This window comes from Equus quagga, chromosome 3 (assembly GCF_021613505.1).
Source record: "Equus quagga isolate Etosha38 chromosome 3, UCLA_HA_Equagga_1.0, whole genome shotgun sequence".
NCBI classification, from domain to species: domain Eukaryota; kingdom Metazoa; phylum Chordata; class Mammalia; order Perissodactyla; family Equidae; genus Equus; species Equus quagga.
In genome coordinates, this window is record NC_060269.1 from 30792201 (window position 1) to 30818512 (window position 26312).

At 37.4% G+C, this 26312-nt stretch overlaps 1 protein-coding gene across 1 annotated transcript in view; it reads left to right on the forward strand.

Moving 5' to 3' along the window:
* The first annotated feature begins 1598 nt into the window (after positions 1 to 1598).
* The window catches only part of IL15 (interleukin 15), a 124747-nt gene continuing 100033 nt past the window's right edge, over positions 1599 to 26312 (forward strand). The window contains exons 1-2 of the mRNA XM_046657202.1: positions 1599 to 1790; positions 7784 to 8002. The gene's annotated coding sequence lies outside the window, so the exon portion shown is untranslated. The remainder of the gene's footprint in view (positions 1791 to 7783; positions 8003 to 26312) is intronic.

Genomic DNA, 26312 nt, shown 5'->3' on the forward strand with positions numbered 1-26312 from the left:
AACTTTGAGAGTGCATTTGCCATAACATTTTGTTCTTTTGAAGAATTACAGTCCCCAGTTTAAAGTAGATATCTATTACAAATTATAATACTTTCGTTTTACTGAAAAACACCTGTAAATATCTGGTCAAGTGTACCATACACACAATACTATAAACTTTTCTCATCTAATAGTCTTTTTTTGAAATAAGAGACAATGTATATGAAAGAAACAGAGATTTTGGAGGGAGTGTTTAGAAAAGATTAAGTATTACAGCAAGGTTTTTATTGTGCTCTACTAGAAAAAATGATTGAAGTTTAATAGTGATTTTAATTTCACTAAGCTTGCTGTGTGTTTGTAATAAAGTGAGCAAAAAAATGAGAGGAGAGGAACAGTTTTAAAACACGTTACTTATGGGAATTTCAGCCAAAAAAAATGAGTAATTAAAAAATATCTGTACTAGCTTTCAGAACATGGAGGCTACACTGACATGCCAACTCACCAACAAGAACATGGAAATGATAGAAATATGATCCTCTCCTGGTAATTCAACTGTAGGATAAACTCAAAGATCGTGATAATATCTAAACACACAGAACTCTCAAGACAAGAGGACTTGACTGTTTCCTGATTGGATGTATAAACTCCTCAAAGAAGTGTCTAGTAGCTCTAAAGGCCCGGGGAGGGGAGCTGAAAACACAGCATCCTTAGTCCCCATACAGACACTATCCAGAGGGAGAAAAGCCTGAGTGAACAGGTTTGTTACCTGGTCCCAATGTTAAATTGGTCTCTGACATTTCCCTGTTGTTGATTCTATGCTCACAAAACAACTTTCTGATTCAGATTTGTTTCCCCATTTTAGGTCTACCTCTAGAGAAAGAATGCACTGGTCTTATAAGTACAGCTGCTCCAGTCCTTGTGAAAATTATATTTCACTTTATAAATAAATAGCTCTTCTGTTAGTATGTCAGGACTCTGATGCTGAGAGATGGTCAAAATCTCCACACAGTCTCACCAAAGTAATAAATGATCCTGTGAGGCCCACTGGGAGCTATCCAGCCTGATTTCTTGCTCAGTGGCCACCAAGAACTTTATTTATTTTTATTGAAGTATAATTAACATACAATATTATGTTAGCTTCAGGTGTACAACATAGTGATTCAATATTTATATACATTACGAAATGATCTAGTTAACCTTCTCTCATCTTACGAAGTTATTGCAACAGTGACTATATTCCCTATGCTGTACTATATTCCCTGTGACTTATTTATTTTTGGAAGGAGGTGAGAGAATGGGCGAAACAGGAGAAGGGGATTAAGAGGTACAAACTACAGTTAAAAAAATGAATTTTTTTAATAGTCGTGGTATTTCAGTACAATAAGTGCTGCGTCTTAGATTCTCACCTCTAAAATGAGGATAATGATCCTCGTATGCCTCTGTCGTCTTGCTAGTACTTTGCTTGGTAAACACTATTGGACCCTACTCTAGTCCCCAGCCCTTAATTTCTTGGCCGAAAGAGCCTGCTTCCCAAAATAGAGAGTGAATATTCTAGCTATTTCTAGATCATTGCTTTCCTAGTTTCAACTACTGATGTTACCCAGTCCTGGCCAGCAGAACCCTGTAGGGAAGTTCTGAGAAGTTTTCCTCCCTGATAAAAGAAACGCACTTGAAAAGCTGAAAAACTGCCTTTCCCCCTCTTTTCTATCTTTGGATGCTACTGTGTGAAGACACGATGCCTTGAGCTGCAACAGCCATCCTGTAACCACGAGCAGACAAGGCTGGAGATGAAAGCCGACTTGCTGAGCAGGGTAAGGTGCAAATATGGAAAAATGTGTGCTCCTTGATGACATTGTTATGCTGCTGCACCAAACCTGGAGCTCTCCTGCTCCAGAGCCCAGACATCTGTGAGATAATAAAGGTCCTTTTGCTGAAGGCATCTCTGGTGAGGTATCCTGTCACTTGCAAATAAGAGCAGCCTGTTGATACACAGACCTCACCCTGAGATATTAAGAAGATTACTCATAACTTGATTAAAATATTTATTATGCAAATAAAATTACTAATATGAGCAATTTGAGGTTTTGTCAAGAGAGACATGACTCCTCCGGATAGTAATAGATATAAATGTAATTGCTGCTGCTTTCACCTAAGTCAGTTTCTTTTAGAGGGCTAACACTAACCAAACTAAAGGGGTTTTATATTTTGAGGTTGCATATAGATAATGAAAAGAGTATTTATAATAATGACTTTAAAATATGGGTCTAAACAGGTGCAGAAATAATTAAGATGAAGGGGGGACCCCTCTAGACTCTCCTTCTGTAGGTGTGCAGAGATGGTGGATTATAAACAAAGGGGATGCTTCCTGCACATACTGCTTCTTCCTAAAGGTTTAAAAGTAAAACCTGGACCAGCAGCGTCTCCTTTGGGGGCAGCAGCAAATGGGAGAGATCAAGAGCGATTTGAGTTCTCTGGTACATGTGGTTGTGATTCCCCTCTGACCTGAGAATCATGCCCCCCGCCCACCCCCTTACAACCAAAGATGGGACTGACGTAGACCAGGACTCAACTCTGGCAACTATCTAATTATATTACCAAAGTAGTGAATCTCTCTCTCCTTTCTCTCTCTCTCTCTCTCTCTCTCTCTCTCTCTCTCACACACACACACACACACACAAAATGTGAGCTCACAGGCTAAAACAACTAGACATTTCACAAGTACAAGTACTTCAAAAGGAAGAAAACAAACTGGGCAAAATATTATGTGTGAAGAAGAAATATTGGAATAGCTTGAATGAAATTTTGTAATAACATCAATAATGTTCCATAAAGATATAAGAGAAGAACTTCACAACATGAACCAAGAATTCAAAATTACTTTTAAAAATAGAAAAAAACAGGAAAAATAAGCTATGAAAAATAAAATTATTGAAATAAAACCCATAATAAATTGGGAAATAGTTGGATGGATAACAGCTGGAAAATAAATTAGTGTGAATAATACATCAAGGAATTCTCCCCCAAAGCACTAGTTAATAATTAATAGAAAATTAAAAGATATGAATAATAGAAGTCTTAATATCCAGGTAATAGAAATCCCAGAAGAAAAAAAATTGAAAAGAGAAAGTAACTGAAGCAATAATGGAAATCATCTTCATAAAATTAAAGATGAGAGACTCAGATTGAAAAGTTCATAAAGAAACAGGAGAAATGTCAAAAGGAAAGAAAAGGAAAAGTTCAAGCCTATATACCTTAGAGTGACCCTGAAGAAAATTAAAGATAAATTCTAAAGGCTTCAAGAGAATAAACTACAAAAAGATAATCAGAGTTATATCAAATTTTTCCCAGCAACACTGGAAGTGAGAAGATAATAGAATAACACTTTTACAATATTGAAGGAAAATAATTGTGTACTAGAATTATATATCTAGCCAAATTCTTATTCAAATGCTAGGACATCATAGCCTTCAAAGTTGTGGTGAGTGGAATTCTAAATGCCCCCCAAGATGCCTGGTCCCACGAGTACACAGCTGCATATTTCCCTGAACTGTAAATATGATGGATTTTACTCCTGTGATGAAGTTACATTGGATGGTCCAGCTGACCTAGAGAAAGAGGTTATCCACAAGGGTGTTGTTTAAACACAGGAGCCCTTTAAGTCTATATCTAGAGATCAGAGACAGGGAGAGTCAGAGATATGAAAAGGCAAAGACATTCTCCTGCCGGCTTTTAAGAAGTGCCTGCCAAGGTTTGGAGAGGGTGACATGGCAGGGAATGGCAGGCAGTCTTTAGGAGCTGAGAATGTCCCCTTAGTCAACAGCCAGCAAGAACTAGATGCTGCCAAAAACCTGAATGAAGTTGGAAGTGGATTTTTCCCCAGAGAACTCCAGGAAAGAACTCAGCCCAGTCAACATCTTTTCAGCCATGGGAGATCCTGAGTGGGGGACCTAGGCATCTGTGCAGACTCCTAATCCACTGAAACAATGAGACAATAAATTTGTATTGTTTTAAGCTGCTAACTTTACACAGCAATAAAAACTAACGTGGGAGTCTCACCACACAAATACTATTTTCAAAACAACCAGAGTTTTCAAATAAGAAAAAGCCAAGAAATACTTCAAGAGTAGGACAAATTAAGAACAGAAAAAGTATACTTTTATTTCACTAACAAACATGGTTGAAAAGCTTCTAAATAAAATATTAGGTAGTTAATTCCAACCATATATATTTTTTTAAAACTATGATTAAATACGGTTACTTTTAAGGCATAATAAGTTACCCCAAAACTTACTAGTGTAAAAAAATAACAACCAGGCTAGCCCTGATGGGTTAGTGGTTAAAGCTTGCTGCTTTCACTGCTTCAGTGCCCTGGGTTCGCTTCCCGCTCACGGAACCACACTGCCCATCCGTCAGTTCCCATACTCTGATGGCAGCTCACATAGAAGAACCATGTGCTGGGGGGCTTTGAGGAAAGAAAACAAAAAGAGGAAGATTGGCAACAGATGTTAGCTCAAGGCAAATCATTCCCTGCAGGAAAAAAAAAACAAAAAACCATAACCATTTTATTTTGCTTGTCAGGAATTTGGGAAGGACAGAGCAGAACAGCTCTTGCTAAGAGTGTCTTTCTGCTACAGTTAGATGTTGGCTGAGATTGCAGTCGTCTGCTTTGCCTTCTAGTTAAAGTCTGTGAACTTCAACTTGGCCACATATTAAGAAGAATTAGAGAAATTTAAAATGGCTTTTTTGTGGTCTTATCAGAGTCTTTAAGAACTATTATCTTGCGTGGCCGTCCCCATGGCCGAGTTGTTAAGTTTGTGTGTTTTGCTTCTGCAGCCCAGGGTTTCACAGGTCCGGATCCTGAGTGCAGACATGGCACCACTCATCAAGCCATGCTGAGGAGGCATGCCACATGCCACAACTAGAAGAACCTACAACTAGAATATGCAACTATGTACTGGGGGCTTTGGGGAGAAGAAGAAAAAAAGAAAAAAAGAAGATTGGCAACAGATGTTAGTTCAGAGGCCAATCTTTAAAAAAAACAAATAAAAAATAAAATAAATAAATAGTGAAAAAAAAACTATTGTCTTGCTTGAGGCTCAAAAATCCTTTTTAATAGTCAAAGCTGAGAAATGCCTTTATTGTTCTAGCTGCTATCTGCCTTTCCCACAGAAAAAAATGATCCCTGTTCTTTCAGTAAGTTGGAGCTCACACAATGGCACAATCAACAATTTAACCTGATATCAAAATTTCACACCTACTTTTGTTTTTGGGGTTTTTTTGCTGAGGAAGATTGTCCCTGAGCTAACATCTGTGCCAATCTTCCTCTATTGTGTGTGTGGGACACTGCCACACGATGGCTTGGTGAGCAGCATGTAGGTCTGTGCCTGGGATCCGAGCCAGTGAACTCTGGGCCACCGAAGTGGAGTGCCCAAACTTAACCGCTACGCCACCGGGTTGGCCCCCACATCTACTTTTTACTGCTACCATTACATCAGCTATATGCCAAGCACTGTGTTACAATCGTAGCTATGAAGATGGATGAGATGATATTTCTGCCCTGGAGGAGTTCCTGGCCTCAAGGCAGAGACAGACGTGTAAAGAGCTAATCACAATTTTACATAACTAGTCTCGTAATAATGGTATGAGCAAAGCTTATGGGAACACAGAAAGCCCAATTGAAAATACTCAGGAAATAGCTGTGCCTTAGGCAACAGGATTAGACTCTTGCTAAAATAGGACTATTTCATTGGCAAAAATAACAATTTAGAGAAAGCACTGCAGTATATCGTAACCATGGGACAGAAACTGCCAACATCATTTACATGAAAGGAAAATAATTTCTTGTCAGTTCAAGATGTTTGACCCAGTGTCTCATGAGGAAAATAAACCAGTTTTGGCCTTTCCTTTTTCTTGTTTATTTGCTTGTTTGTTAGTTTTCTTTGTTATGTTTTGCTTTTGTTAAAAGATTGCTTTCTAAAATTGCATTTTCCTAAGACTGTTTAGTTAAAGACGCATGCAATTTTGTCTTCAAATATTAAAAGTTTCTCTTATTAAAATTTAAAATATTCTTTGTTGTTTTTGATTACCTACTATCTGCCAGACATTAATGAAATGCTATGGGACATATCAAGATGGAAATAAAAACAGGCTTATATTCTGGCTTATATTCTAGTAGGAGAAACTGTGGCACAAAAATAATATACTATCAGGCAAAATGAAACAAACGTTATCAAAATGTTATGGAAAACGAGGCGAATGTGCTTTGAGTTTTGATCTTCATGTTTATTGATTTGGGTTGCTGCCTGTAACCTCAAAAACATAACATAACTTCAGGGTTAGGTTTTCAGTATTTTTCTAACTTCATCCTTAGAATAGAAGTTTACTGCTCGAAGTGGCTCTTGATGAGGACACCAAGTGTCAGAGAAGTTTAATTATTTTTCCATGGTCACATGGTTAAGCCACAAGATTCTGACACAATGTCTCACGGTGTTTACTCTCTAAATCAGGGGCAGCAAATTCCTGGCCTGTTTGCTAAATTTGGCTCACAGCTGTCTTGATATTATTATTTTTAGCTACTTCAGTGTTTCAAAATAATGTCTTTAAATTACTTCTGCCAGAGCATGCCTTCTTATGTTGATATATGTATGAATATACATGAGCGTGTGTGTGTGTATATATGTACACATATACATATGTATATATATACACATATGTGTACACATATATGGTTTGGCTGCCTTACAATGGTTGGTCCTCCAAGATCATCTGAGTCTGAAATTCCTGCTGAATCTGTGCTCTGCAGTATATGCCATATACTACATGAAATGCAAGACTCATAGTTCCCAGAAACTTCTAGGTTCAATTTAGCTTCTGGGTCTTTGAACTTACAGCTCCCACTTCTTGGGACAAACATTTCTATCTTTTCTTTTTTTAAATGGAGTATTACTTATATCAAGACTCAGCTAAGGAGCCACCTCCCTCAGGAGTTGGGCCAGTCTGGTTTTGCCATATCTGTTACTCATAAGCACTGTATCCTGAATTTCCCTCTAACAAAACACGTTAACTCTATCTCGTGATCATCCATTTACCTCCAAACACATTGTGGGCAGGTGTTATCTATTTGTCTTGGACTCTCTAGTGCTGTGCAATATCTCTGGCGCATAGAAAGATTCCAATAAATGTTTGTCGACAAAATGTTATTTTGTTAAAGGTGGAGAGATGCTAAAAGTGGCACGAGAGTTCAATATTATGTGTACTGTCTTATAAAATTACTCTGGAATAAGCACATTCTTTGGATGTGATTTAACATTTTATGCTTTTTTGTCTTTAATTATATTTTAAAATCCTCTAGGGAAAATCTTAAATTATATAAGTAGTCAAAATGATATTGAAAAAGGGGGGAATAAACAAAGAAATTTTACTACCTGAAAAAACATTTTTGAAAGTATGGCTTCATAAGGTTGGATCTAGGCCAAAGGAAAATAAAATATACGGTAGAGTACAATAAGGAAATCAATAAAATTTATAGTGAAGCCCAAATAATGGTTGGCAATTTAACTACAAAGCTTCAGGAAATTGTTAAGCAGTGACTCCTAAAAAAAGTAGACACAGAGATTTTCCAATGTTTTCAGTAAATCGTGAGAGTCGGCAATGATGGAGATGGAGGGGAGAAGCAAGATCACTCTAAGTCTTGTGAGTATCATGGCAGGCTATTGATACCGACTAATTCTGAATGTTGATACAAAATATGATGATCAAAATGCGTGAGTTAAGTTTTCAATGTAATTTTCTTGCTTCTACTTAGGATGTAGAAAGTTGCATGAGAACCTCATGGGAATGAGAAGAAGCAGGATAACCAACAAAAATCAGAGCTTTATTATTTAAGCTCATCTGAGAGCTGAAATCACAAAGCAATCTAATGAACCAAATGCAGATGGAAATCTAGCCCTCCGAGGAAAGACGAGACCCATGGCTAATTCATCTTTGGCAGGAGAGAGAGAGGAGGGAGCTCTCCTAGACACAGGTAAGCAGAAAACAAACTTTCAATGAATTTTTAAAGTCCAAATGTGTGGCAATTTCAAATGAGTAGAAACCCCAAACACAAAGGGAGTGTGTACTCACGTGCCAAGCCTTTTTCAATTGACCTTCACAGAATGGTTGTGAAAAATTAAGGGCAGAGTAAGAGGGCTGAGGTAGGTCCTATAGGTATCCTGGGCATTAGACTTAGTAGGAAGCAGAGGTTGTCTATTGCCGGGGGAAGAGCAAGACCGCTGGGAGAGATGCTCCTTTCTTGCTCCCTGAGGACCAGGTATGTGGAGCCTGCTGAAGTCTGAGGGAAAGGCAAGGGCACAGAAAGAAACCCTACAACCACTCTGGACTTTATGCTAAATTGAAGTTAGTGGCTTCCATGGTTCTAGGAGGGTCTGGAAAGCTGAGGTGCACCTAGGGAGGTGCAGTTTTACGGGGCCTTCTGAAGGCAGACGGGAGGGCATGAGAACTGAGATAAACCCTCCAGGCACTCGGATCCCAGTGTCTGCTAATAGGAGGGCTCTGATCTAGCCCTCAAATAATCTGAAACCTGTGGTGAATGGAATCTAATGAAAACAACTGCGAAGCTTAGGCTTAGTTCAAATCCACCATAGCAGCCTGGTAAAAGGAGAGGCACCCTTTCCTAGGAAAAAATGTTGTGTACTCAGTCTCTGTTTTTGTTTTTTTTTAAATTTTATTGAGATCGTATAGGTTTATAAAATTGTGTAATTTCAGATGTATGTTATTAGATATTGGTTTCTGTATAGCCTGCATCATGCCCCCAATAGTCTAGTTTTTATCTGTTACCATACACATGTGCCCCTTTGCCTCTTTCACTCACCCCCCTACCCCCTACCCTCTGGTAACCACTAATCTGTTCTCTTTGTCCGTGTGTTTGTTTAGCTTCCACATATGAGTGAAATGACATGGTGTTTGTCTTTCTCTGTCTGGCTTATTTCACTTAACATAATACACTCAGGGTCCATCCATGTTGTTGCAAATGGGACCATTTTGTCTTTTTTTTGGCTGGGTAGTATTCCATTGTGTGTGTGTATATGTCACAGCTTCTTTTTTTTTTTTTTTTTTTGCTCAGGAAGATTTGCCCTGAGCTAACATGTGTTGCCAATCATCCTCTTTTCTTTTTTTGGTTTGAGGAAGATTAGCCCTGGGCTAACATCTGTGCTAGTCTTCCTCTATTTTATGTGTGGGTCACTCTCACAGCATGACTGATGAGTGGTGTAGGTCTCTGCCCAGGATCATAACCCACAAACCTGGGCCGCCAAAGCAGAGTGCTAGAGCCAATCACAATGCCACAGGGCCAGCCCCCTATGCCACATCTTCTTCTTCTTTTTTTTTTTGAGGAAGATTAGCCCTGAGCTAACATCCGCCACCAATCCTCCTCTTTTTTTGCTGAGGAAAACTGGCCCTGAGCTAACATCTGTGCCCGTCTTCCTCTATTTTATATGTGGGACGCCTACCACAGCATGGCTTGACAAGCGGTGCATAGGTCCACACCCGAGATCCAAACCAGCAAACCCCGGGCCGCCAAAATGAAGTGTGCGAACTTAAGCGCTGTGCCACTGGGCCGGCCCCACACATCTTCTTTATCCATTCATCAGTTGATGGGCACTTGGGTTGCTTCCATGTCTTGGCTATTGTGAATAATGCTGCAATGAACATAAGGCTGCATAGATCCATTTGTATTGTTGATTTAATGTTCTTTGGATAAATACCCAGTAGTAAGATAGATGGATCATATGGTATTTCTATTTTTAATTTTTTGAGAAATCCTCATGCTGTTTTCAATAGTGGCTGCGTCAGTTTACATTCCCACCAGCAGAATATGAGGGTTCCTTTTTCTCCACATCCTCTCCAACACTTATTATTTCTCATCTTATTAATTACAGCCATTCTGATGAGTGTGAGGTGATATCTCACTGTAGTTTTGATTTGCACTTCCCTAGTAGTTACTGAGATTGAACATCTTTTCCTGTGCCTGTTGGCCATCTGTATATCTTCTTTGGAAAAAAGTCTGTTCGTATCCCCTGCTCATTTTTGATTGATGTGTTTGTCTTTTGGTTGTTGAGTTATATGACTTCTTTATATATTTTGGAAATTAACCCTTGTCAGATATATGATTTGTGAATATTTTCTCCCAGTTGGTGGGGTGTTTTCATTTTTTTCACGGATTCATTTGCCTTTCAGAAGCTTTTTAGTCTGATGTAGTCCCATTTGCTTTTTTCTTTTGTTTCCCTTGCCTGAGTAAACACGGTATTCAAAAAGATGCTGCTAAGATAGATGTCAAAGAGAATACTGCATGTGTTTTCTTCTAAGAATTTTATGCTCTCAGGTCTTACATTTAAGTCTTTAATCCATTTTGAGTTAATTTTTGTGTATGGTGTAAGATAATGGTCTACATTCCTTCTTTTGTCTGTGGCTACCCATTTTTTCAACACCATTTATTGAAGAGACTTTACTTTCTCCATATGTTCTTGGCTCCTTTGTCAAAGTTTAGCCATCCAGAGATGTGTGAGTTTATTCCTGGGCTCTCAATTCTGTTCCATTGATCTATGTATCTGTTTTTGTGACAGTACCATGCTGTTTTGATTACCATAGCTTTGTAGTAAATTTTGAAGTCAGGGATTGTGGTGCCTCCAGCTTTGTGAATAATTGAATGGTTTACAACATTATTTTAAAATATGGTACTATTATCTAAGGTAATATAAGGCAGATTATACTATTCTACAATGGCAGCTTAAATATCACTTTTCTTTCTATAAATAGCTGTTTGTAAAGCAAACAGGGTTTGCTTTGGCTATTTGGGGTCTTTTGTTGATCCATTTAAATTTTAGGATTCTTTGTTCTATCTCTGTGAAGAATGTCATTGGGATTCTGATTGGAATTGCATTGAATTTGTATATTGCTTTAGGTAATATGGACATTTTAACTATGTTTATTATTCCTACCCCTGAACATGGAATATCTTTCCATGTCTTTATGTCATCATCTATTTCTTTCAATGATGTCTTATAGTTTTCAGTGTATAGGTCTTTCACCTCCTTGGTTAAATTTATTCCTAGATATTTTATTCTCTTTGTTGTGATTATAAATGGGATTATATTGTTAACTTCTCTTTCTACTAGTTCATTATTAGTGTATAGAAATGCAAATGATTTTTGTAAGTTGAGTTTTCACTCTGCCACTTTGCTGTAGTTGTTGATTATTTCTAATAGCTTTCTGGTAGATGCTTTAGGGTTTTCTCTTTTTTTCTTTTTTTTTTTTTTAAAGATTTTATTTTTTCCTTTTTCTCCCCAAAGCCCCCCGGTACATAGTTGTGTATTCTTCGTTGTGGGTTCTTCTAGTTGTGGCATGTGGGACGCTGCCTCAGCGTGGTCTGATGAGCAGTGCCATGTCCGCGCCCAGGATTCGAACCAACGAAACACTGGGCCGCCTGCAGCGGAGCGCGCGAACTTAACCACTCGGCCACGGGGCCAGCCCCTAGGGTTTTCTAAATATAGAATCATGTTGTCTGCAAGGAGTGAGAATTTTCCTTCATCATTTCCAGTTTGGATATCTTTTACTCCTTTTTCTTGCCTAATTGTCCTGGCCAAAACCTCCAGTACCATGTTGATTAGGAGTGGCAAGAGTGAACCCCTTATCTTGTTCCTCTTCTCAGAGGGATAGCTTTCAGTTTTTCACTGTTAAGTATGATGTTGGCTGTGGGTTTGTCATATATGGCCTTTATTATGTTGAGGTACTCTCCTTCTATACCAATTTTTTTGAGAGTTTTTATTATAAATGGATGTTGGATCTTGTCAAATGCTTTCTCTGCATCTATTGAGATAATGATGTGATGTTTATTCCTCATTTTGTTAATGTGGTGTATCATGTTGATTGATTACCAGATGCTGAACCATTCCTGTGTCCTTGGTATAAATCTCACTTGATCATGGTGTATGATCCTTTTAATGTATTGCTGTATTCAGTTTGCCAATATTTTGTTGAGGATTTTTGTATCTATGTTCATCAGCAAAACTGGCCTTTTCCTTCTTTGTGTTGTCCTTCTTTGTGTTGTGTTGTGTTGTGTAGTTTTCCTTCTTTGTGTTGTCCTTATCTGACACTGGGATCAGGGTTATGTTGGCCTTGTAAAATGTGTTAGGAAGTGTTCCATCTTCTTCATTTTTTGGAATAGGTTGAGAAGAATAGGTACTAAATCTTCTTTGAATGTTTGGTAGAATTCTGCAGAGAAGCCATGTAATCCTGGACTTTTGTTTTTTTGGAGGTTTTTGATTATTGTTTCAATCTCTTTACTTGTGATTGGTCTATTCAGATTTTCTGTTTCTTCTTGGTTCAGTTTTTGGTAGCTGTACCAGTCTAAAAATTTATCTTTTTCTTCTAGGTGTCCAATTTGTTAGCATATAGTGTTTCACAGTATTCTCTTATAATCCTTTGTATTTTTGTGGTATCCATTGTAATTTCTTCTCTTTCATTTTTAATTTTATTTATTTGAAACTTCTCTCTTTTTTTCTTAGTGATTCTGGCTAAGTGTTTGTCAATTTTATTTATCTTAAAGAATAAGCACTTAGCTTCGCTAATCCTTTCTATTATTTTTTTTAGTCTCTATTTCATTTATTTCAGCTCTAATTTTTATTATTTCCCTCCTTTGGCTGAATTTGGGCTTTGTTTGTTCTTCTTTTTCTAGTTCTGTTAGGTGTAGTTTGTTATTATTTATTTGAGATTTTTCTTGTTTGTTGAGGTAGGCCAGTATTGCCATAAATTTCCTTCATAGGACTGCTTCCCTGGATCGTATAAAAGTTGGTATGTTGTGTTTTTGTTTTCATTTGTCTCCTGATATATTTTTATTTCTCCTTTAATTTCTTCATTGATCCATTGGTTGATCACTAGCATGTTGTTTAGTTTCACATATTTGTGACTCTCCTAGCCTTTTTCCCGTACTTGATTTCTAGTTTCACAGCATTGTGGTCAGAAAAGATGCTTGGTATGATTCCAATCTTCTTAAATTTATTAAGGCTTGTCTTTTTTCCCAACATATGGTCTATCTTTGAGAATGTTCCATGTACACTTGAGAAGGTTGTGTTTTCTACTGTTTTTGGATGGATTGTTCTATCTATATCCATTAAGTCCATCTGATCTAGTATTTTGCTTAAGGACATTGTTTCCTTGTTGGCTTTCCGTCTGGATGATCTATCCATTGATGTAATTGGACCATTGAGGTTCCTATCATTGTGTTGCTGTTAATTTCTCCCTGTGAGTCTGTTAATAGTTCCTTTATATACTTTGGTGCTCCTGTGTTAGGCACGTATATATTCATAGGTGTTATGTCATCTGGTTGAATGTCCTTTTTATCATTACATACTGCCCCTCTTTTTCTCTCATTGTCTTTTTTACCTTGAAGTCTACTTTGTCTGAGTATGGCAACACCTGCTTTCTTTTGTTTGCAATTTGCTTGAAGTATCATCTTCTATCTCTTCCTTTTCAGCCTGTTTGTCTTTAGAGCTGAGATGTGTTTCCTGGAGGCAGCATCTGTTGGGTCTTGTTTTTTAATCCATCCAGAAACTCTTTGTCTTTTGATTGGAGAAGTAATCCATTTACGTTTAGAGTGATTATTGATATATGAGGGCTTAATACTGTCATTTTATCATTTGTTTTCTGGTTGTTCTTTATTTCCATTGTTTCTCTTCCCTTATATCTCTGACTGCCATTTCAGTTTCATGGTTTCCTGTGATGGTTTTCCCAGTTTCCTCTTCATTTATTATCTGTGACTCTGCTCTGATTTTTTGTTTAGTGGTTACCATGAGGTTTGTATCAAAGATCTCATAGATGGGATAGTCCATTTTCTGATAGCCTTGTATCTCCATTAGCCTAAGTAGGTTCTGTCCCTTTCCTCTTCCCCTTCTGAGTTATTGTTGCTATAAATTTTTCTTTTCTGTGTTGTGGTTTTGTGACTAAATTGAAGTGTTTATAGTTATTTTTGATGCTTTCCTTCCCTTTGTGTTTTCTGTTATAATTAAATGTTTACTGACCTGTTCTGATATAGAGCTGCAATTTTCTGATTCTGTCTGTCTATTTATCTCCTTGTTCAAGATTTTGTAAAGTTTTACATTTTTGTTAGAGATAGGAAATCTTCTTTCATCATTTCTTGTAGGGGAGGTCTAGTGGAGATGCACTCCCTCAGCTTTGTTTATCTGGGAATGCTTTTACTTCTTCATCGTATCTGAAGGATAGTTTTGCTGGATAGAGTATTCTTGGCTGAAAGTTTTTGTCTTTGAGTGTTGTGAATATGTTATTCCACTCTCTCCCAGCCTGTAAGGTTTCTGCTGGGAAATCCACTGAAAGCCTGAAAGAGGTTCTTTTGTATGTTATTTTCTTCTGCCTTGCTGCCCTTAGTTCTTTATTTTTGTCATTGGCTTTTGCCAGTTTTAATAGTATATGCCTTGGAGAAGGTCTTTTTATATTAATGTAATTAGGAGTTCTATTGGCTTCATGTACTTGTAAGTCCAGTTTTTCCCCCAGCTTTGGGAAGTTCTCAGCTATTATTTATTTTAACAAGCTCTGTGCCCTTTCTTCTCCTCTTCTCCCTCTGGAATACCTATAATCCTTATGTTTCTTTTCCTAATTGAGATGGATATTTCTCGAAGTGTTTCTTCATTTTAAAAAAATCTTAGTTTTCTCTCCTCATCCACCTGAAGCATTTCTATATTTCTATCCTCTAAATCACTAATTCTGTCCTCCCTAATGTCACCTCTATTTTTTATCTCATTAATTGTGTTCTTCATATCCAGAATTTCTCTTTGTTGTTTTTTTTTTAAGTTTCGATCTCTTTGGTGAAATATTTCTTCTGCTCACTAATTTTATTCCTGAGCTCAATGAACTGTCTTTCTGAGTTTTCTTGTAATTCATTGAGGTTCTTTATGATAACCATTTTGAATTCTCTGTCATTTAGAATGTAAATTTCTGTGAGTTCACGATTGGTTTCCAGAGAATTGTCATTTTCCTTCTTCTCTGATGTGTTAATGTAGTTCTTCATGGTGTTTGATGAAGTGATCCTTTGCCAGCACATCTGTGGTAGTATCAAGTCACAGATTCTACCTACCACCTCTGGGGGGTGGGCAGGAGCTATGTTTTCTCATCCCACCACATCTGCTGGAAGTTGTGCTGGTAGGGCTATTCTGTGTTTGTCCAGACTTGCCTTAGCCATTCTGTAGATTATGCTCACGTGGGCATGGCGTCTGTGCTGGGTGAGCAGGTCAGGTACCATAGGAAGGGACTCTGTTCTCATCAGGAGACTGGCTGAGCCAGAGGGGCACCTCTGCAGAGGCTAAGTCACTACTCAGTGGGTCCTGTGGGCTGCTTGTTCTGCAGGCAAGGTACCTTCTGAGTGGGTGAGCTGCCTTCACACCTACACTGTGCTAAGGGCAAGGCATGCTCACATAGGGGCTGAAGCACCACTTGCTGGATGCTGTGCACTGATGTGCTCTGTGGGTAGGGGCACCTTCTGTTTATTCAGTCTATATTGTTAATTTACTCAGAATATCCAGCATTCATTGAAAAAAATTGAGACATCCAAAGGATCAACAATTAATGACCAATTATCAAGAAGTAATAGTCACTAGGACCAGAGCCAGAGATGACCCAAATTTTGGAGTTATAAGACAGGGATATTAAAATACAAGTTATTAAAAATAATTTAAGAATTTATTGGAGAGGGATGACTAACTTGTGTACTGATGGTGTATTAGTTTCCTATTGTTGTAACAAATTATCATAAATTTAGTGTCTTAAAAAAACACAAATTTATTATCTTCAAGTTCTGGAGGTCAGGACACTGAAATGGACTTTATGGGCTAAAATCAAGCATCAGCAGGGCTGCATTCCACCTATGGGAGAATATGTTTCCTTGCTTTTTCTAGCTTCTAAAGGCTGCCTGCATTCCTTGGCTCATGGCCCCTTCCTGCATCTTCAAGCCAGCATCATAGCATCTTCAAATCTCTTTCTAACTCCCCTGCCTCCCTCTTTCACTTATTAGGACCTTGTGATTACATTGGGCACACCTGATAATCCAAGGTAATCTCACCATCTCAAGGTCAGCTGATTTGCAATCTTAATCCTATATGAAACCTTGACTCCCCTTTGCCATGTGACATTTCATTCACAAGTTCTAGAGATTAGGGCATGGACATCTTTGGGGGACATTATTCTGCCTACCACAGATAGAGAATTTCATCAGAAAGATGTGTTATAAAAGCTAAGTGGAAATGCTAAAAAAATTTATAATAAAAAGATGAAGATATCTTTTGATGGTCTTATTGGCAGACAGAGCTATTCATATGCTGAATCATAAAACATGTATCAGTAAACTTAAAAGTATTAAAATGATACATAGTATGCTCACTAATATAAAATTAACTTAAGAATTAAAAGCAATAATATATCTAGAAAACCCAAAGATACTTGGAAATTATACAACTAAATAACCCATGAGTCAAAAAAGAAATCACAAAGGAAATTAAAAGGTAGTCAGAACATGGAGATAATGAAAATAATACATATAAAAATATGTGGGATGCAATAAAAAGGAGCCCCTAGAAGAAAATTATATCTTTATATAGCTATAATACATGAGGGAAAAGGTGTAAAGTCCGTGCTGTATGTTTCCAGTTTAAGAAGATAGAAAAAGGAGAGTAAATTATACACAACGTGAGGAGAATGGTTGTGTTGATCTTTTCAAAGAACCAATTTTGGGCTTCATTAATTTCTTCTAGTCTCTATTTCATTAATTTCTGCTCCAGTTTTTACTGTTTTCTACCTTTCCTGGCTTTATGTTTAATTTGCTCTTCTTTTTCTAGTGTCTTAAGGAAGAATTTTTTTGGAGATTTTTTGTTGTTGTTGTTGATGAGTCCTGTCTCTTTTTTTTCCTCCCCAAAGCCCCAGTGGATGGTTGTATATCCTGGTTGTAAGTCATTCTAGTTCTCCTATGTGAGCCACCAGCACAGCATGGTGACTGACAGACAAGTGCTGTGGTTCCACAACTGGGAAGTGAACCCAGGCCACAGAAGCAATGAGCACCAAACTTTAACAAATAGGCCATCAGGGCTGTCTCTGAAGGTTTTTATTCCATGAATTTTGCTGATGTTACTCTGGCTCTGTGGGATATTGCCATTCAACTCCCCATCCTATCCAGTCTTTTGGGGATAGGAGGTGCCCAAATTAAATGAGGGATTTGAGCAGGGTTCACAATAGATGAGGTGGAGACTTTAGGCCAATTCAATGTACTTTTGCTGGCTTTTCTACATCCAAATGTGTAGTATGAATTGATGTGTTATATGCATGTACTTACTACTCCCTTAAGTGTCAAAGGAAAAGCTAGATGCAGAGAAAGTGCTAATACTTTTGGGGACCCACAACTCTAATGACTTCTTTGAACTTTAAGTCTCTACAACTGATGATGATGCCAATATAAGACTCTGGAAAAGGGAGGCAGCTATTACTGGGAGATAGACCTTGGGTTTCAGATTCAGCAGCTCCAAGTCACATCCAGCTATTAGCTTGTTTTAGGGTTCTTCTCAAAAATGAACTCCCAACTCAAGGAATCCTTGTGTCTCTCTGGCCTGATATTTCCATTTTGTGGTGGTTCAACTCAGACTCCATAACTGACAAGTTTGGAAGGGTACATAAAGCCTTGCTTGACAAATGGAAATGGTATATTCAAGAAAGCAACTGGCCTGGCTCCAGAAGTTTCTTGACTTTACAAGAAAAAGTGTTACCTATCTCATTGGGAGAGACATTATCCCCGACTCTGTTGCTTAAAGCAAAGCCACTGGATTTTCTTAATTCAAAGAGATTTCCCTAAATGCCTGGGCCTAGTTTACTTATAGCTTGGCCAAGCTGAAACCTGATGATGACTACCGGATTGCAGCCACAGTTCAGCCTTTGTTCCAGGCATCCAGGGTCAAAAATAGGCATGGTTACTTTGCATATTTGCAGGACTCAAGGCATTTCACATAGCTCTGTTTAGTACTCACCTCAGTGAACCTTGTTATACCTTTATTGACTCTGTTTTTTGTCAATGGCCAGGCTGTTTGGTCTGTCACTTAGAAAACAACAGACTGACAGATTAAAGACAGCCTCTTTGGGGCCGTGAGCTGTAGAAATAAAATCATGATTAAAGATGATACTGTCTGAGTCACACATGTGAATGCCCATGGTAAGGGCCTGTTTTCTGATGAGACTGCATGGAATCAAGCTGCTAATTGAGCTTGATTGCTAACAGAGTCTTCTCCACGTGGATGCCACTAGTGCTGCCTCATTCACCATTGCACTAGACGTGGTAACACATTCACCACCAGAAGCTTGGCACATAATAAAAGACTTGGTTTTTGATTCAGCGGATAGCACTACCAGACTTGTGTCTCCTACCAAAAGTTGGCCCATGTGTCTTGCAGTGGAGGAGATCACATCGTCCAGGCATTACCCCTCCTGTTCCTAGAAAACTGACTATATTAGACCATTCAACCTTTTCAGGACTATCATAGTGCCTCACTGTTGTTGACACATTTTCAGGTTACAGTGTTATTCTTCCAGTCTGATCAGCCAACTCTGGTTACATTATTGTGTCCCTTAAAACTAACCTATGTCATGTTTCTGACTTTCTGGACCATTTGCAGTTGGGAAATGATGCACCTTTTATCACAAAGGCCACTCAACAATGGATAATGGTCAAGGTAATTAATGCACTTTCCACACTTCCCGCCATCCGGAGACATGTGATATTTTTGAGTGTTGGAATGCCTTTTCAAAAATAGACTCAAAAAAAAAAAAAAAAAGAGAGACTCAAAAGGATTTCTGACTCTGCCTCTCTCATCTCCCCCTTGTCCACAAGCCTTAGTAGGTAGTTTGGTCACTAGATGCAACTGACCCCAGAAAGAGATAGTCCTCTCTTAGTCACTTCCCCTGTAATGATCAGGATAAAAAGGATGGGGGATTACACAGATATATTTTGAAAAGTTGAGATTCTGCTCTGATCCTTCCTGGATATGATGCTTTCTTTCTCCCTAACAGTAAACCAAGGTCAGCCTTGTAGGTACATCATCTTGGTGGTAAACCAACCAAAAGGAACCTAAGGGATTCAAACTTAATTCTGCTTCAGGCACCTGGATTTCCTTGTTGAACTGACAGTACCCTGGATCATAAGGATAATCACAAGTTGGCTGAGTGCACTGATCACTCAGTCTCCCTACAGTGGACCATGCAGACCAAATGGGAAGGACTTAATGGCTTTCTATAAGTTTTATTAAAATGCCTTTTTTCTTCTAGCACCTGACCCTTCTCTATGGAAAAGTAAGAGATGATTGAGGGGAAAAAAGTGAAATTGTAGCTACCAGAATGGGGGACACAGTTTTGTAATGACTAAGAGAGAGTAACAATCCCAGCTCTTGGGGAAGGAAGCACTTAGATCCCAGGCGGTATGGAGGAGGGTGGGATGTTAATGATGTTTGTCTTTCAGAATCACCCTTGGAAGTTTCTTCATGAAGGGAAATTCCCTACTGCAACTCTACCAAACTATTGCGAATGCCTTGAATTTAACTGACTGCAGAGTTGGCCAACCCTGCTACATGGTTCTGACCATGATTTGATTGCCATTCCCCTCAACCTTATTATAAAGTATATCAGAAATAGCAGGGAATGATCCCAGGTCCTCCATCTCCCATGGAAAACACTTGTTATCACATCTGGCTATCTTTCCCACTACCTTTCTCAGTCATTCTGTGGAGCAAACAAATGCCACCCAGCTGGGGGTGAGGATAAACAGCACAGATTGGAGTATCTCTCCTCAGAGGGTCTCGCCAAAAACATAGAATATACTCAACTACTTGAACTGAACTGGGAAGTGTAAGACCTACCAATCAGCTAGGAGACTACATTGGAGACACTATAATCTCCTTGACTCATGTAGGTCCCACTTGGAGGGTCCCCAAATTTGTAAGCATCATTTTCTTTCCAGGTAGCACATGTGCCCCCGAAATGATGCTTTGTGCATTGAAGCCAGCACTGACTTGCTTCCCTCCTGAAAATACTGTGATTTGTACCTTATGATAGTTATATGGGACCTTCATGTATTTAAGGAAACGTAATAAGTAGATCATGTATCTGTCAGATGACTGCAGAGACCTCTCCAAAATGAGACTATACTTGGTTACTTGAAAGGATTCCCCAAAGGGAAAACTGTCTAATTATTTATCTCTATGATGGATTCATCCAATTCCAACTTGTATGATATTTGTCCCTGATTTTGGCTGAAGTAATCAGTGGCATCACTTTAGACCTGGAAGAGATGCAAGTCTGCGTCAACTCACTGGTTGGCATTGTAATGGATGATAGAATTGCACTAGACTTCCTCTTTGTAGGCCAAGACAGAGGTCTATGTAACCACTGATATGTTAAGTTATCCCTGAGCCATGTGGAAAGGTCAATACAGAAATGAAAAAAGCCTCTGGAATATCAGGGTATGCCCTGGTTCAGCTGGCTTGACTGAAACCATGGGAAGAGGAGCATGGTTGTGGTTAATACTGTAGGCTGACCTTATCCTAGTGTTTGGAACCCTGTTTACAGTAGCCTTATCAAATGTTGTATAAGAGAAATAAACATATTTTGTTCTAACCTCTATTGGTTAGATTAATCAGAGTAATCAACAGGATGTTATACTCATGGAAAAATTTACCAGAAGCCAATATGGCATAAAAAGTGGAGATCCATATGATTGGAATAATTTCCTGCAGGTTTCATGTTTTCCTGTGCTATGTGACCAGAGGCACTGACAGCCTTAGTATCAAACTATCTTTTTTTGTTCTTTCAGTGAGGAAGATTGGCCTTGAGCTAACATCCACGCCAAACCTCCTCTGTTTTGTATGTAGGACACCACCACAGCACAGCCTGATGAACAGTGTGCAGGTCTGCATGCAGGATCTGAACCCATGAACACCAGGCTGCTGAAGTGGAGCGTGCAGACCTAATCACTATACCATCAGGCCAGCCCCCACAAATGGTTTTTTAAGAGTGTGTGTGTTTTTTTTGTAACAGACTTTATTTTTTAGGGTAGTCTTAGGGTTAGGGAAAAATGGCACAGCAAGTATAGAGAGTCCCATATACTGCCTACCGCCTTGCACCATCAGCTCCCCACAGTTTCCTCCATTATTAATATCTTGCATTTGTGTGGTGTACTTGTTACAATTGATGATCCAATTTTGATACATTATTATGGACTAAATAAAGCCCTTAGTTTACATTAGAGTTCACTTTTTATGTTGTACAATTTTACAGGCTTTGACAAATGGTTAATGTCACAAATCCATCATTCCAGTGTCTTACAGACTAATTTCACTGCCTTAACAATGCCCTGTCCTCCACCTGTTCATTCTTCTCCCCTTCCCACTAAACTCCTGGCAACTACTGTTCCTTTTTGTTGCCTCTGTAGTTTTGCCTTCCCCAGAATGTCATTTATTTGGAATCAAACAGTATGTAGCCTTTTCAGATTGGTTTTTCAGTAATATGCATTTAATGTTTCACCATGTCTTATCTTGATAGCACATTTCTTTTATCACTGAATAATATTCCATTGCATGGAGGTACTATGGTTTGTTTACTCATTCATATATTCAAGGACATCTTGGTTGCCTCTAATTTTTAATAACTATGAATAGAATTGCTTTTAACATTCATGTGTAGGTTTTGGTGTGGACATAAGTTTTCAACTCATTTCAATAAATACCTAGGAGTGCTATTGCTGGATCATACGGTAAGAGGATGTACAGTTTTGTAAGAAACTGCCAAGCTGTCTTCCAAAGTGGTTGGACCATTATGCATTGCCACCAGCAATGAATGAGAGCTCCTGTTGCTCCACGTCCTTGTCGGCATTTGGTGTGGTCAGGGTTGGGTATTGCCACAAACCCACTGCATGTATAATATCCACCTGGGCCCCACTATTATCACCTCATGAGAGTTGGAGACAAAGGGAACGGACAGAAATATATTGATACTCATGCTGCTAACTGTGCTCTGAGGAATAAAGTCTTTTGTCTCTGATTCAGTAGTCTCAAGTCTTCTGCCAGAATCCACAAAAGTGCCAAGCAAACTTTTTAGCTTGTAAAAGAGTAAAATCCCAGACTCCTTACAGTTCTTGACATGTACATCCACCAAAAAAGACTTACACAAGAATATTTATTGTAGCTTTATTCATAATAGCACACACCTGGACAGAAAATATCCAACAATAGGTGAATAGATAAACAAATTCTGATATTTCACACAGTGGAATACTACTTAGCAAAATAACGGAATGAATTACTGATGTGCACAATTACATGGATGAAAATCCACAGCATGCTGACTAAAATAAGGCAGACTGGAAAGGTCACATGCTGTATGCTTCCATTTATATGAAATTCTAGAATTAGCATAACTAATTTATAGTTAAAGAAATAAGAACAGTGTTTGTTTCTGAGTGGCAGAGAATTATTGGAATAGAACTAGAGGGAAATTTCTTAGGTGAGGGAGCGCTTGATGAGGATGTAATTTACATAGGGGCACTGTCAAAACTGATCAAACTGTGTGCGTAAGTTCTTTGTACCTTTCTTGTATGTAGATTATACCTTAATAAGTAACAAAAAAGTTAAATATAACCACTAGATGAATAAAACCATACAAAATTTCCAAATCAAAAAAACGTAATTCGAGTCAGCAATATAACATAAAGGAACAAATAAAGACGAACACAAGAATATGTGTAAATAGAAAACATAAAATAGATGCTCAGATAAGTCAAAATATATCAATAATCACAACTAATTCTTTTCAAAGGACAGAAGTTTCCAGGTTAAGTGACATAAAAGAAATGTTAAAAAGAAATGTTAAAATTCTAGTCACTAGTGCTTTGCAAGAGGAACCTGGAAAGCAATATGAAGCCAAAAGGGTAAAGGCTAAAGGAGGGAAAGTAATGTAACAAGCCCACAACTAACTAAAATAAATACTTTATGGTATATCAGAAAACATATATTGCCAGTCAAAAGAAAGAAATTCAAGATTACAGTTTTATATATTGTTATAAGACACAATCTACCAATATTTTATAGCTCATGAATCTTTTATGCATCTAACATCACGGCTTTAAAGTAAAGGAAAAATTGCTAGAAATTTAAGAAGTACCTGACAAAGGTACAATCATAGTGGAATCATTTAAACAGTTCTCTCAAAACTTGGCAGATAATGGAGACAAAATGTGTCAATATGCATGATCTGGCTAATTCTGTTAATTATATTGGAAAGTAAACCTAAAAAATATTTTATAGTATTGAGTGAACACTCATGAGTTGGGTTGTGCAATAGGCCACAAATAAAATTTCAAACATTTCTCCATAGAAGTTTGTTGGGGAACCAGCAGTCTGCTATACCATTGATAATACAAATGGTTATTACCTGTTTGTAAGGCAATTTGGCCATATCTATCAAGATTTAAAAAAAACATGTATTTTGTCCCAAAGGATTTTACTTCTAGGAATATACACAAAAAGAATTACTCACATATGTGGACAAGGATATATGAATGAAGATGTTATATAAAGCATCATTGTAATATCAAAAAACTGAAAATAATCTGATAGAAATCACAGGAGATTGGCTAAATTATGGTAAATCCATACTGCAGAAAACTATGAATTCATTAAAAAGATATATATATATATTCATTAAGGATATATATATCTTCTAAGGAATATCTTTTTTTTAATAAAAGATATACACACACACATATATATAAATTTGTAACTATGTGGGGTGATGGATGTTAACTAAATTTATTGTAGTAATTATTTCACAATATATAACGATATCATATAATTATATTATGCATCTTAAACTAATACAGTGTTATATGTCAATTATATCTCAATAAAACTGGGAAAAATAAACAAATAAATAAGATACATATCTGCCTAAGATATCTATCTATCTATATGTAATGGTTCAAAACTTATGAATAAGGGGAAATAAGCAAGTGACAGCAGAGTTATATATGTATTATAATATGACCCACTCCGTGTGCATTTAAATACTTGGAATAATGGAAAGATATACCCCAAAATGTAGGCAAGTGCGACTTCTGAGGAAAAAAAAAATAGGATTTAGATAATAGAGAATAAAGAAGCTTACTAAATTGGGCCTGTATCCTTTAGTCTATACTCATCTATAGTTTCGGTATTTTTAGAGCCAAATATTCATTTATTAAATATTTAACAAAACATAATTTTAATTTAATCTGTAAATTACCGGTTGTCTAATTTTTAAAGACATGTCAACCCATGAGTTAATCAAGTAAAGAAAAATAAAATTTTATTTTTTAATTCACTTAAATGTGATTTTTTTTAAAAGACAACGTTGAAGTTGATTATCAAACATGCCTTAATTAAAGTTGTCATTGTGGAACACTTAGCACTGACTTCATATAATGTTTGTCCAGGGTATAGTCAAGAAAAATTTGTTGAACGAAGTAATAAGCTCTCAGCGTTTAGAGATGACATGGACAGCAACAAATATATACTGTTATTGACTTGCTTATAAAAGGAAATCTATAATATTTTTTATATAAATATGTTTCCCATCTCCACAGATACCCCAAAAGTTGTTTGTCTACAAGCTTTGGGACCAAATAGGAGATTTTTCTCAATGTGAAGAGAAGTGTAAAATAGTCTAACGCTGAGTTGAGGAAATATTGGCAGGGCAAATCTGAGAAGCCATAAAGCCTTTGATACATGCCATGCTTCATAATTTTAAACAAAATCATGATTTGGGGTTACTGTAATCACTACCTCATTTTCCTGTTTCCTTTCTAGTTTACTTCTATCTTTGTTAAGATCTGTGAATATGTTCAAAGAGTCTACCTCATACATGGTATGGCATATTGGACTAGCTCAGAGGTCCCCAAGATTTTTTGGTTCGTGGTGTCCTTAGTGTCTCAGTAGTTTTTTCATGGGTATAGTCAAGACCCTAGACCAAAAGAAGTGCCTTACAGTCCCTTTTGTAAGTCGTTAGGCCCCAAAAATTTAATAAATATTTATATCCTCAAAACTTAGTATCCATTTGAAAAAATGACAAATCATTTGAAACAATTTTTTAAATTTTCACTCTTAAATAAGCACAATTAGTTATTAATGGGATGTGTGCACTCACTGAGTGCAAATTCTCAAACCTTGAAATGAGATTGGGTACTGCCACCCTCATCTCCTATCTCACATCGATTATACTGCAGTACTTTCTTATCATCTCAACCTAGGAAATGCAACAGTTTCAAAAAGTATGATGTCACTCAAAGGGATTTAACATTATCTAAAGTTGAAACTGAAATGCCTTGAGCTAGGGGTTCAAAGTGTCTGACAGATATGGGAAGTCAGTGTGTTTACGCTGAAAGTTTAAACATCTCCACCCCAGCCCTGTGAGTTTGTAGCAGTAGAGCAGGGCGCTTTGGCCCACATGTGGGACCCACAGGACCTCATGGTTTTCAGGGCTTTTACAACTCTAAAATGCTGTAATTCCATGGTGAGAGAAGATTCTTGCCTAAGAAGACACTTGCCTAAGAAGAGAGCAAGCACATTTAAGGATACCATAACATTTTGAATCCTGCACTTTTCATAATGAAAAATATTGAAATGTAGCACGTAGAAGAGTAAATGATTTGAAGCCAGGCACCTATGGATTTGTATCCTGCATCCCGTACTTACTATCTAAGGACCAATGAGTCATTTAAATCCTCTAAGCCTCAGTTTCTTCGAGTGTAAAATTAAGATAAAGTTATACATACCTCATTGCAGCACTGTGATGATTAAATGAGATAATGTAAAACTGTCAACCAAATGCCTAGTACATTGTAAGGGCTCCATAAACGTGAACTATTAAAACAAGAATTTTAACCATTGGTTAAGTCTGAAGAAAGATTTTTTAAGATGATGAGTTTTTCATAAGCAAATCAAGTAGCTCATAGTGTCAAGTATATCATTAAATTAAGAGGTTGAGGCTGAAAAAAAGATTTATGAACAAGCTTAAGTAAATATTAATCATTTTTTGAGTACATTCTATCTTGCTTAAGAGTACATCAACTTTTAAAAAATAAGTAGGGATTAATGTCTATTTTTTTCATGAAAGCATATTTCCCAAACTGTATTTTTTCTTTTTTTTTTCAAATATTGGCATCTGGGCTAACAACTGTTGCCAATCTTTTTTTTTTTTTTTCTGCTTTATTT